At 36.6% G+C, this 12,492-nt stretch overlaps 1 protein-coding gene across 1 annotated transcript in view; it reads right to left on the bottom strand.

The window, feature by feature from the left end:
• THSD7B (thrombospondin type 1 domain containing 7B) overlaps nt 1–12,492 on the bottom strand; it is a 1,038,357-nt gene that overhangs the window by 283,975 nt on the left and 741,890 nt on the right. The window lies entirely within an intron of this gene.

Here is a 12,492-nt window from a genome sequence, read left to right as displayed (position 1 = left end):
ATAGAGAAATGTAAGGTAATAAATTTGCATTGTTTTAAGTCATAAAATTTGTGGTAATTTGTTACAGAAGTAATAAAAACAAAAACTAATAAGTACCCTATATAACAGCTATTGTAGCCGGTACCACACTATGTTGTCACTATCCATACCAAAATTACCTAAATTATACTTGAAGCTCTTAAATTAAAATCAACTCTATCTATTTCTTTGTAGAGCTCCAAGGTCTAGCATACATAAATGATAAAAATTATTCCTTGAGTAATTGAACAAAGTTTTCTAAAAAGGTGAAAAAAAGGGAAAACATAAGAGAGAGAAAGAATAGGAATAAGGAAAATGTTCATGTACAATGTAACCAAGTTACTGGCAGAATATTCTGTAAAATATATGCCATCTCTATGTTTGTGATATCTTTCTCAATTACATGGGATCACTGTTTGAAGAAGGCTTTGAGCAAATTAGTTAATGCAGAGATAATTCTCACAATAAGAAACAAATTATCAGTTGTCCTTAACTTTGATTGGAAAATTCTGAAAGAGATGGGAATACCAGACCACATGACCTGCCTCTTGCAAAATCAGTATGCAGATCAGGAAGCAACAGTTAGAACTGGACTTGGAACAACAGACTGGTTTTGAATTGGGAAAGGTATACGTCAAGGCTGTATATTGCCACCCTGCTTATTTAACTTATATGCACAGTACACCATGAGAAACACTGGGCTGCATGAAGCACAAGCTGGAATTAAGATTGCTGAGAGAAATATCAATAACCTCGGATATGCAGATGACACCACCCTTATGGCAGAAAGTGAAGAAGAACTAAAGAGCCTCTTGATGAAAGTGAAAGAGGAGAGTAAAAAAGTTGCCTTAAAGCTCAACATTCAGAAAACGAAGATCATGGCATCAGGTCCCATCACTTCATGGCAGATAGATGGGGAAAAGGTGGCTGACTTTATTTTTCTGGGCTCCAAAATCACTGCAGATGATGATTGCAGCCATGAAATTAAAAGACGCTTACTCCTTGGAAGAAAAGTTGTGACCAAATTAGACAGCATATTAAAAAGCAGAGACATTACTTTGTCAACAAAGGTCCATCTAGTCAAGGTTATGGCTTTTCCAGTAGTCATGTATGGATGTGAGTGTTGGACTGTAAAGAAGGCTGAGTGCTGAAGAATTGATGCTTTTGAACTGTGATGTTGGAGAAGACTCTTGAGAGCCCCTTGGACTGCAAGGAGATCCAACCCATCCTTCCTAAGGAAATCAGTCTTGAATATTCATTGGAAGGACTGATGTTGAAGCTGAAAATCCAATACTTTGGCCACCTGATGTGAAGAACTGACTCGTTTGAAAAGACCCTGATGCTGGGAAAGATTGAAGGTGGGAGGAAAAGGGCACCACAGAGGATGAGATGGTTGGATGACATCACCGACTCAATGGACATGAGTTTGAGTAAACTCTGGGAGTTGGTGATGGACTGGGAAGCCTGGTGTCTACAGGGTCACTAAGATTCAGACACAATGAGTGACTGAACTGAACTAACTCTGATCACATTCTAGTCATAATCAGTATTAATCTTTGGATTCAGAACCAGCTAGTATTTTAACAATATTTTAAAAAATCAATCTCCACTACAACTCTGAAGACATTTTTCACCTTAAATTAGAAATTTATAACTTATTCTACAAAAACACAAGTCTACAATATTTAAAAGGTATTAGTTATCCAGTTATTTTGAATATATCATTATTTAGTAACCTAGGTAGATTTTTTATTTTTCAGACTGATAATTTACAGTACTGTATAAGCAACTGCTTTAGTTATCACTAAATCTAAAACTTGTGATTATCTAGTTTGCATAAAACACAGAGAACACTCAGATATTAAACTGAAGACTCTAGTTTAAAAAATGGAAAAAGAAAAAATAAACACCTTAGATGGTCCCCTATACAATGGAGGGCTTGTATTCATGTTTGTATGCTTCTCTGTGTGTCTATGTTAGAGAATAACATTGCTTTATAGTCTAAGCCCATGTTTTTTAATACTATCATTCATGTTTGAGATTGCTTATTATATTTACTACCAAATTACATGGGAGAAACCAAAATACAAGCATTAGTATGACAACAATAAAAATAAGGCTTCAGAAGTGCACATTTTTCACTACTTATTTTTCTACCAAAGATATGGCAAACAAAAGAAGAGCAAAGAGTATTTTGCTCTCCATCCAACTTTACAAAGATTAACCCACTGTAGTTGCTGACTGAGAGTGAACTCAACGTTTCAGACAGAGGAAATTAAAGACAATGACAGAATGCTTGTGGTTTGGACAAACAAACCCTTAGACAGTTACATGCATTTCAGAAAGAATTATAATAAATCACACTTAACATCTTCCAAAGATCCCCTGGAGAAGGAAATGGCAGCCCACTACAGTATTCTTGCCTGGAAAACCCCATGGACGGAGGAGCCTGGTAGGCTACAGTCCATGGGGTAGCAGAGTCCGACACGACTGAGTGATTTCACTTTCACTTTCAATATCTTCCAATACATAGAAAAACAGTACAATTACATTGTGATTTCTGTTTTTTTGTGACTAGCAGTAAGTTTCTACCAAGATGCATGCTAACTGCTTTACCAAACAAGAAGTTCAGTTCAGCTCACTCAGTCGTGTCCGACTCTTAGTGACCCCATGGACTGCAGCATGCCAGGCCTCCCTGTCCATCACCAACTCCCAGAGTTTACTCAAACTTATGTCCACTGAGTCGATGATGGCATTCAACCATCTCATCCACTGTTTTCCCCTTCTCCTTCCACCTTCAATCTTTCCCAGCATCAGGGTATTTTCAAATGAGTCGGTTCTTTGAATCAGGTGGCTGAAGTATGGGAGTTTCAGCTTCAACATCAGTCTTTCCAATGAATATTCAGGACTGATTTCCTTTAGGAAGGACTGGTTGAATGTCTTTGCAGTCCAAGGGACTCTCAAGAGTCTACTCTAACAACATAGCTCAAAAGTAACAATTCTTCAGCGCTCAGCTTTCTTCACAGTCCAACTCTCACATCCATACATGACTACTAGAAAAAGCATAGCTTTGACTAGACAGACCTTTGTTGGCAATGTAATGTCTCTGCTTTTTAATATGCTGTCTAGTTTGGTCAAAACTTTCCTTCCAAGGAGCAAGAGTCTTTTAATTTTATGGTTGCAATCACCATCTACAGTGATCTTAGAGCCTCCAAAAATAAAGTCTGACACTGTTTCCACTGTTTCCCCTTCTATTTGCAATGAAGTGATGGGGCTGGATGCCATGATCTTAGTTGAGCCCTAAGCCAACTTTTTCACTCTCCTCTTTCACTTTCATCAACAGGCTTTTTAGTTCTTCTTCACTTTCTGCCATAAGGGTGGTGTCATCTGCATATCTGAGGTTATTGATATTTCTCCCAGCAATCTTGATTCCAGCTTGTATTTCATCCAGCCCAGCGTTTCTCATGATGTACTCTGCATATAAGTTAAATAAGCAGGGTGACAATATACAGCCTTGACATACTCCTTTTCCTATTTGGAACCAGTCTTTTGCTCCAATTCCAGTTCTAACTGTTGCTTCCTGACCTGCATACAGATTTCTCAAGAAGCAGATCAAGTTGTCTGGTATTTCCATCTCTTTCAGAATTTTCCACAGTTTATTGTGATACACACAGTCAAAGGCTTTGGCATAGTCAAGAAAATAGAAATAGATTTTTTTTTTTTTAACTCTCTTGCTTTTTTGATAATCCAGCAGATGTTGATAATTTGATCTCTGGTTCCTCTGCCTTTTCCAAATCCAGCTTGAACAACTGGTAGTTCACAGTTCACATATCATTGAAGACTGGCTTGGAGAATTTTGATAGATGAGTGCAATTGTGCAGTAGTTTGAGCATTCTTTGGCATTGCCTTTCTTTGGGATTGGAATGAACACTGACCTTTTCCAGTCCTGTGGCCACTGCTGAGTTTTCCATATTTGCTGGCATATTGAGTGCAGCACTTTCACAGCATCATCTTTCAGGATTTGAAATAGCTCAACTGGAATTCCATCACCTCCACTAGCTTTGTTTGTAGTGATACTTCCTAAGGCTCACTTGACTTCATATTCCAGATGTCTGGCTCAGGTGAGTGATCACACCATCATGATTCTCTTGGTCATGAAGATCTTTTTTGTACAGTTCTGTGTATTCCTACACCTCTTTGTTATATCTTCTGCTTCTGTTATGTCCATACCATCTCTGTCTTTTATTGAGCCCATCTTTGCATGAAGTATTCCCTTTAAGTCATATATAAACCAGCTTTCACCACTTACTCTTTGTAGCAGTTCCTTAGAGTTATCTGAGAGGCTATCTCCTGGGCAATAGTTCTCATTCAGACCCGGGATAAAGCTTAACTCACAACATGAGTGTTGTGCATTTGTCTTTCAGTTGAAAATTTTGCTGACCACTAAGGGACTCAGAATATACTTGTCTCATTTGCCTGAACTTTATTTGGGGCCTTGACCCCCAGAAAAGGCCCTTTGTGCTAGTCTACACCCTCAGGGAGTCTAGACAGCTGGGTAAGTCTCTCCTAGGTCTTGGATCTCCTGTGTTGGTTCACAGTTCTTAAGGGTTCTTTTTCGGTGATTGTTAAACACCTTGCCATGAAGAGTAAGTTTTCCTTCAACTTAGATTCAAGAAGAGGTAACTAGGTTATCCAGATGAAAGACAATGGGAAGATTTTGCTCCGTTAAAAGCCACTGTATGGGTTACTCCAGTTGAGAGAGGTTGGGAGGTTGCTCAGTTGAAATACACTGAGTAGTTTGGACTGGATGATTACATAGGAGTATTGATTGGCATCTTTTCTTGAATACTTTAAGCAGAATTTGTCTGAATAAATTACCATGTGAGCGCTTTCAGCTGCAAAGATAAGAGACACAGCTTTCCCCAACCAGTTACAGCTTTCTTAGTCAACTGGGAAACTTATGACCGTGGCAAGGGCAAGCCCTCACGCCATGCAATGGTCCCATAAGGAGACTGACTCATTAATTTAAAGAAATTTGCTTTGGGGACACATATGACATTGGTCATTCAGTGTTCCAAATATCCATGGAAATTTTATACAGCCAGAGGGAGAAACAGACTTTTGAAAGAGCTGAGATGAATCCAGGGTGCTTCCTAGAGGTGTTAAGCCCAATAGCATACCAGCCCACCATGCAGTCTTTTATTCTGACAAACTGACATTGAAATGGTTAACAAAGGCTTCAAAGCAGAAGAAAAGTGGTGTCAGATAAACCTTTGACTCATATCCTGCCAGGTTCATATATATATAGGAGCTCATACTTGCAAGTAGTTTGGAAATTAAGAAAACTTCATCCTGAAAAAGGTCATGATGGGACTCTCCTGACATTCCAACAGTGGCTTTTACATATGCAGTTAGAGAAAAAGCTGGCTTTATATAATATTCTTTCAAAATTCTGACCCTAAGGGAACAAAAGTTCTTCTAGGAAGAGCTTACAATGATCTCCCTGAGTCTTTGAGATGTAAATGTTCTACCAGGTCTTCTCAGAAACTCTTATCTGCTGCTGCTGCTAAGTCACTTCAGTCGTGTCCGACTCTGTGTGACCCCATAGATGGCAGCCCCCCAGGCTCCCCTGTCCCTGGGATTCTCCAAGCAAGAACACTGGATTGGGTTGCCATTTCCTTCTCTAACTCATGAAAGTGAAAAGTGAGGTCGCTCAGTCGTATCCGACTCTTAGTGACCCCATGTACTGCAGCCTACCAGGCTCCTCTGTCCATAGGATTTTCCAGGCAAGAGTACTGGAGTGGGGTGCCATTGCCTTCTCCGGAAACTCTTATCTAGACCATCTCTAATTTCTAAAATTGAAAAAAAAAGGGGGGAGGGGGTGGTCAGCTTTTATCCAAGAGTAAACTCCAAGAATAAACTCATTGCAACAGTTATTATAAACTACTGAGTTTTATATTGTAATACCAGATTCATGTCTTAAGTTTTAAAATGAAGCTGTGAGAACTCTGATTATATGTTTATGTATATATTATAGAATATCATATGTTTCTACCTTTGGTGAGGTGTTATAAAAATTAAACTGTAAAAGAGACCTATTTAATTGGCTTAAATATAATGAAGTGCTTCAAGAAATTCTCTGAAATACAAATTAACCCAGTCTCTTTCAAGATCACATGACTGAGGATTAATCATTACCCAATGAAAACAAGCTTATTGGTTTAACTGAAAAACCAACATCATGACAACATTACATGTGAAAATGTTATTGTATCTATGTTTACTGAATGTCAAAAAAGATCATGTTACCACTAACAAAATTTGTCAGCATGAAAAATGATATTTTCATAAACTTCAATGCAAGCATGGTAGGATATTTTTAGGTGAATGCTAAGAACGATTATGTCTTACTCTGTTTCTACTTAAAAACAGTTTCTCTAAATCTTCTGGTAACTTGAAACTTCAGAATTTACTAAGTTAAATGATAGGGATTGATCAACTGTCTAGATTATTTTCAAATAAAATACAGGAAAATTTATACTTGCTTAGCAATTAAAATCTCAAATTTCATATTCTTACAAAAAAAATAAAGATGTTTGGTTCACTGGGTACATATCTTGTACCACATGGAGAAAAAATTACATTGTGGAAAAATGTGTGTTTCTAGAGGTAACTGAATCAGAGAAGGCAATGGCACCCCACTGCAGTACTCTTGCCTGGAAAATCCCATGGATGGAGCCTGGTAGGCTGCAGTCCATGAGGTCGCGAAGAGTCGGACATGACTGAGTGACTTCACTTTCACTTTTCACTTTCATGCATTGGAGAAGGAAATGGCAACCCACTCCAGTGTTCTTGCCTAGAGAATCCCAGGGACAGGGGAGCCTGGTGGGCTGCCGTCTATGGGGTCGCACAGAGTCGGATACGACTGAAGTGACTTAGCAGCAGAGGTAGCAGAGTACGTTCATAAGTTTGCCAGTCAGGCATGCTAATGTGATAGTTCACAACTGTTTTCTCTTGGTTTTCACTAAAGATGGAATTCTTAAGGTTTGAAAATTATGATTAATATATGAAATTAGAACCACTAAAATAAAGAAAATGTTTTCATATGCAAAATAACTTTTAAAAGGGTCAATAGAAAGGAAATGCATTCTATTAAGGGAAAACAAAGTAATTATTTTCAAAAGAGAGTCTAAGAGAAAAATAAAAAAGGGAACTCAAAGGATAAAATCTAAAACAAAAAAGGCAAATTATAGGCTTATGGAAAAGAAATCTTGAGAAAGAATTTGATGTATGATCAAGGCTGGCTAAGATTAATATGAACTTAATTGGTTGAAAGAATTCTAATATTAAAAAAAATTTTTGCAAAACTAGAATTTGAATCTCTCTGTTATGACTTCTTGCTAACGTTGGCATTTCTCAGAGAGCCCCGGAAAAATCAAAGAAAAATTTAAAAAACACAGAAAGTTATTAAACTATTTAGGTTTACTTGATATATTAAATTATATGATTAACATTGTTAAATGAATGATAATGAATCTTAAGTAATATTGTATGAATAAACATTGTTAATATAAATATTCTAAAGTTTACATGAAATTGCTAAATTTTAGTTGTCCTATGTTATCATTTATAGTCCAAATTATCTTAAAATGTAACAGAAATAGCCAAATTTCTTTGTCAATAGTAATCAGATCCTTAAAGATGCCATTTTAAAAGTCTTTTGCCATTTACAGTTATTTTTTTCTGTTACTTTTATTAAAATTCTTCATCTTCAAGAAGATTCATAGAAAGGGCTGTTATGGGGACAATTACAGGGTTTTTAAAATTAATTTATTTTTTATTGAAGGATAATTGCTTACAGACAATTACAGGTTTTTGACAACTTTCAGATTATACTACTGAACTGGGTAAGAAATTAAGGAATTCTAATGAACAATCTGATGACTTCATAAAATTGTTAACAAGAAGGCAACAAAATTAATTGCATAGGACTGAATGAACAGATGATAGGGTTATAACTTTTTAGACTATTTTTTCTCTTTAGACTTTTTGTCTAAAATGTCACTGCTTAGCTTTGTTTTCTAGATATAAGGAAATATTTCTTGTACAATGAGTAACAATCATTTGATAAATTATACCTTTGTAAATAGAAGTGAAACATTTATCTTGTTTTTCCTACCTGATCCCTCCAGAATTGGATACTTTTTATTCTTATTTTCATGGAAATAAAGTTATTTGCATAAGTTCAACAAAATCTGTTCTCCTTTTAACAGGGCACAATGGAAACATTGGTTATGTTATCATAGCTTTGACTGGAATGTTGTGTTTCAGAATATACATAGAATCAGATATAACCAGTCAGCTTTAAAAAACTAATATAAACTTTGTGCGTGTGTGCTTGCTCATGTTGTGCTCATGTCCATAACCTACTCTTAACGATCCAGTGGACTGTAGTGTGCTAGGCTCCTCTGTCTATGGGACTATCCTGGCAAGAATACTGGAGTGGGTTGCCATTTTCTCCTCCAAGGGATCTTCCTGACCCAGTAATCCAGCCTGTGTCTTCTGAGCCTCTAGCTTTGTCGCAGAAAAATTCTTTACCACTGAGCCACATGGGAAATCCCAAGAAAGACTTTATGAAGCCATCAAACCCCTTAGAATGACAGCCTACTCCCTCATTTTCAGGGTTCTTGGCAACTTTGGTTGGTGGCCCAGAAGGTAAAGTGTCTGTCTGCAATGCAGGAGATTTGCGTTCGATCCCCGAGTCGGGAAGATCTCCTGGAGAAGGAAATGGCAACCCACTCCAGTATTCTTGCCTGGAAAATCCCATGGGTGGAGGAGCCCAGTGGGCTACAGTCCATGGGGTCACAGAGTTGGATCTGACTTAGCAACTAACACTTTCTTTTCTTTCAGCAACCTTATCAGGTGAATAAGAAAGGACTCTCAAGCTATCTGGGGGACTTGAGAAGAGAGGAATTCACCCAAATCTATAGGTATCATAGGTAAATCTGATGGCAAGTGCTAGGCATAATTTTCCTGGCTTTGAGAAGTCTTATACACTTTAGTCTGGGACTGTTTATAAGTTAAAAAAAAATGCAACCAAATTTAAAGAGCCTATATAAACAATTGCTATTCTTGGTACACTTATATAAATAATCAGGCCAAATTTATTGAACTCAGACTTACTAAATTAGTCTTAGTTTGGCTGTATTTGGTGGAAATGAGGATAATTTTATAGAAAAAAAAATGTTTCCGTAATATACATTTCTAGTCCTAGATGGCTTCTGTTGATATATTATATTGTCACAAAAGTTTAAATGAATTGTTAAAAGGACATTTTAAGCTTGTTTCTGAAGTTTATCACAGTAATCTGTCTTTGGATAAGGATCAGATACCCCATGAACTACATTCTGGAGAATATATACTGGAAAAATATATCATTTAAAGGACTCTCCCCGCCTAGATGGAAAGAACCTTATCAGCTACTCTTAGCCTGTTTATGCACAGCAAGACTAAAGGGAATTGACTCTTAGATTTGCATTTCCCACTTTAAAAAGGCCCCTGAACCAGACTTGTCTATAGAGAAGATTGCTAACCTCAAATTCACCTTGACACCAACGCTCAAACAGAAGAAAAACATCCACAATAGGAAGAGACGATGAGGGCATCAGAAGCAGATATTTATTCCAAAGTACCAGAGCAGATCTTGATTTCTTGGGACTTCTACATAGGAATCAAATGTTTTTCTAACACAGGCACAATCCTATGAAAAATTTTAAAAATCTAATGTTCTGATCTATGGTCAATTACCTATGTCCAGTACTTCTAGTTCACCTTGGTAGATTTCTAATGCTCTGGATGGTCCCTTTGAAAATTTTAACATAAATATGAATTTTCTATCAAAGTTATTCAAGCTCAATCAGAACAATAATCTAAATTTCACTAGATAACCATAATTTCCCACTTATCAGGAGGGGCCTTTCTTCAGCTATGGACTAGATTTATATGGCAACAGTCACTTAAGAGCAATGACTTAATTGGACTTGTTAATAGAACACATTTAATCACCCACATTAAAAACAAAAAAGAAAATCAGATTTCTGCCTTAAACAATCTGTTGCCTAGTCTTGGTGATCTCTTAAGAACTGGTTTGATGCTGGCCGTTCACTGCATGAATCTCCATTGTGACCTTATTATTACTTCTGGTAATGTAACATGTATTCTGCTTATTCTATGAGATGGTTTCTTCTTGTGTTACCCAATTCAAAGCTGAGTCTTTGATCAAAGTAATGATTACTAAGAGACTTGAAAGGACTGACTCAATATTCAGTTCTATATAGAATTAAAATGATTATAATAGTGCTATAGTAGATGTAAGAAGAAACAACAAGGGAGAATCATTTCCTGGACCATACAGTCTAGTAAGACAGGTAGTCCAGAGCCATTTTTGGTTACCATTAAAAGGACCTAGTCATAGCACATTGGATTGTTTATCAATGATATCTGACCTTGACATAGGAATGAACATTGCTAAGGCTATGGGACATGAAATGCCTCCCCAACTTCGAATTTATGACCAAAAGGGGGGCACTCAAGCAGAACAAGAGCAAAGACGATCCCACTCTCCACTCAAGTCCGCAAAGATTAATCCACTAGAGTCCTTGACTGATTCAGTACGCTCTATGCTTTCAACAGAGGACATTAAAGAAAATAAAGAGAGACTGTGTGCTTTGGACAATCAGAGCCATGGATAGTTACATGTACTTCAGGAAGAATTTTAATAAACTTCACTTCTTGCATATTCCCATTTATAGATAAGAACACTATGATCATAAACTTGAGACTTCTATTCTCTGTAACTAGTAGTTTTCACCAAGAGGTAGGCTGTATCGTATTCTATAACAGAAACAAAATCACATATAAACTAGCCTACTCGTCTACCTCCTTAGAGCAGTTTCTCAGAGCTATTTGAGAGGCTGTCTCCAGGGCTGTAGTCCCCAGTTAAGGCCATGAATACACCTTAACTCTCACATTGTGCATTTTTCTTTCAATTGACACTACTATGTAATCCATTTGACTGATTTTTTTAAACAGTTTGTGTATTTCATGAAATTGGCCAGTTGTTTAGGTAATCTAGGTAGTGAGACATACAAAGATCAATTAGCTAGGCAAAAGCCAAAAGCTTAGCATTTAATGATTTAGAAAATGAAGTCTAGGTGGTTGTTTTGTTTTGTTTTGGTTTTGGTGGGTGTGAGTAATTTTTAGGATAGAGTATAATGGTTTTTCAAGATTTACCTTAGAAGTATATGTTAAATAAAAGCCATTAAAGTTCTGACAATTGATAACACAAACTTACTGGCTGTAAAATAAATAAATGTCCTAGGATTTTCAATTATTTCATTCTCAATTTACTGGTACCTTCAAAAGGAAGAAAAAATTGGCCACAAATTAAAAATTTTCTTTCCCTCTCAAGGAAATTCTCTCTCATCTCAAATATATGGACAGAGCTGTTAAGATAATGGCTTCTGAAACATTACACATGAACATGCAAACCAAGTTCCATTAAACTGTCCCTTAACCTGGAATTATTCCTGCCACAAATAGTCTATCCCACTATATTCTTAGAGGATAAAAAATCTATTTTACCTTAGAAGCAGAAGATATGGTTTATGCTGCATAAATTTATATATGAACACTTATTATAGACAAAATATCAAAGTATAACATGCAATTTAATGTTTCTCTTTGTGACTGAATGTTTCACCTTACTTACAGATGGGTTCCTGCTCTGCATGGAAATCAGAAATACTTTTAAGGACTCTCATGGATTTTGTCAATCCATTAGAGTACATTAAATCTAAAATAATCATGTATCTAATGCATACAAACAAAGGGGAGTCTTGAAACCAAGAGAATTAGCACTTGAGTTGCTCATGAGAACAAATGGTCATCTCTGCTTAATTCTTCAATGTCAATACCAATATTATTAACCTAATTATTATTCTGGTATTTTTCTTGGTTCTCATTTCCTGAATTAAGCTTTTTTTGCCTATATGAGAAAACCTACAATGAGACGTTCTGGAATATTTATCTAGATAAGAAGTTAGATATATTACAATGTCAATTATTTGTATATTATCACAAAAACTGCTCTAAGACTTTGATTAAACTACTTATGATTTTAGTTTCCATTAAATTTCAAAGAAGTAAATTGAACCAATATGATCATATACCACAAAAGCAGAATCTATGTATGTACATATCTATACCTGGGCTTCCCAGGTGGTACTCAGTTCAGTTCAGTCACTCAGTTGTGTCCGACTCTTTCTGACCCCATGGACTGCAGCATGCCAGGTTTCCCTGTCCATCACCAACTCTCAGAGCTTACTCAAACATCGAGTCAGTGATGTCATCCAACCATCTCATCCTCTGTCATCCTGTTCTCTTCCTGCTCTCAATCTTTCCTAGCATCAGGGT

The sequence above is a fragment of the Capra hircus genome, chromosome 2, assembly GCF_001704415.2.
Source record: "Capra hircus breed San Clemente chromosome 2, ASM170441v1, whole genome shotgun sequence".
NCBI lineage: Eukaryota > Metazoa > Chordata > Mammalia > Artiodactyla > Bovidae > Capra > Capra hircus.
The sequence above is the reverse complement of the archived record's forward strand: the minus strand, read 5'-3'. Positions and strand labels throughout refer to the sequence as shown.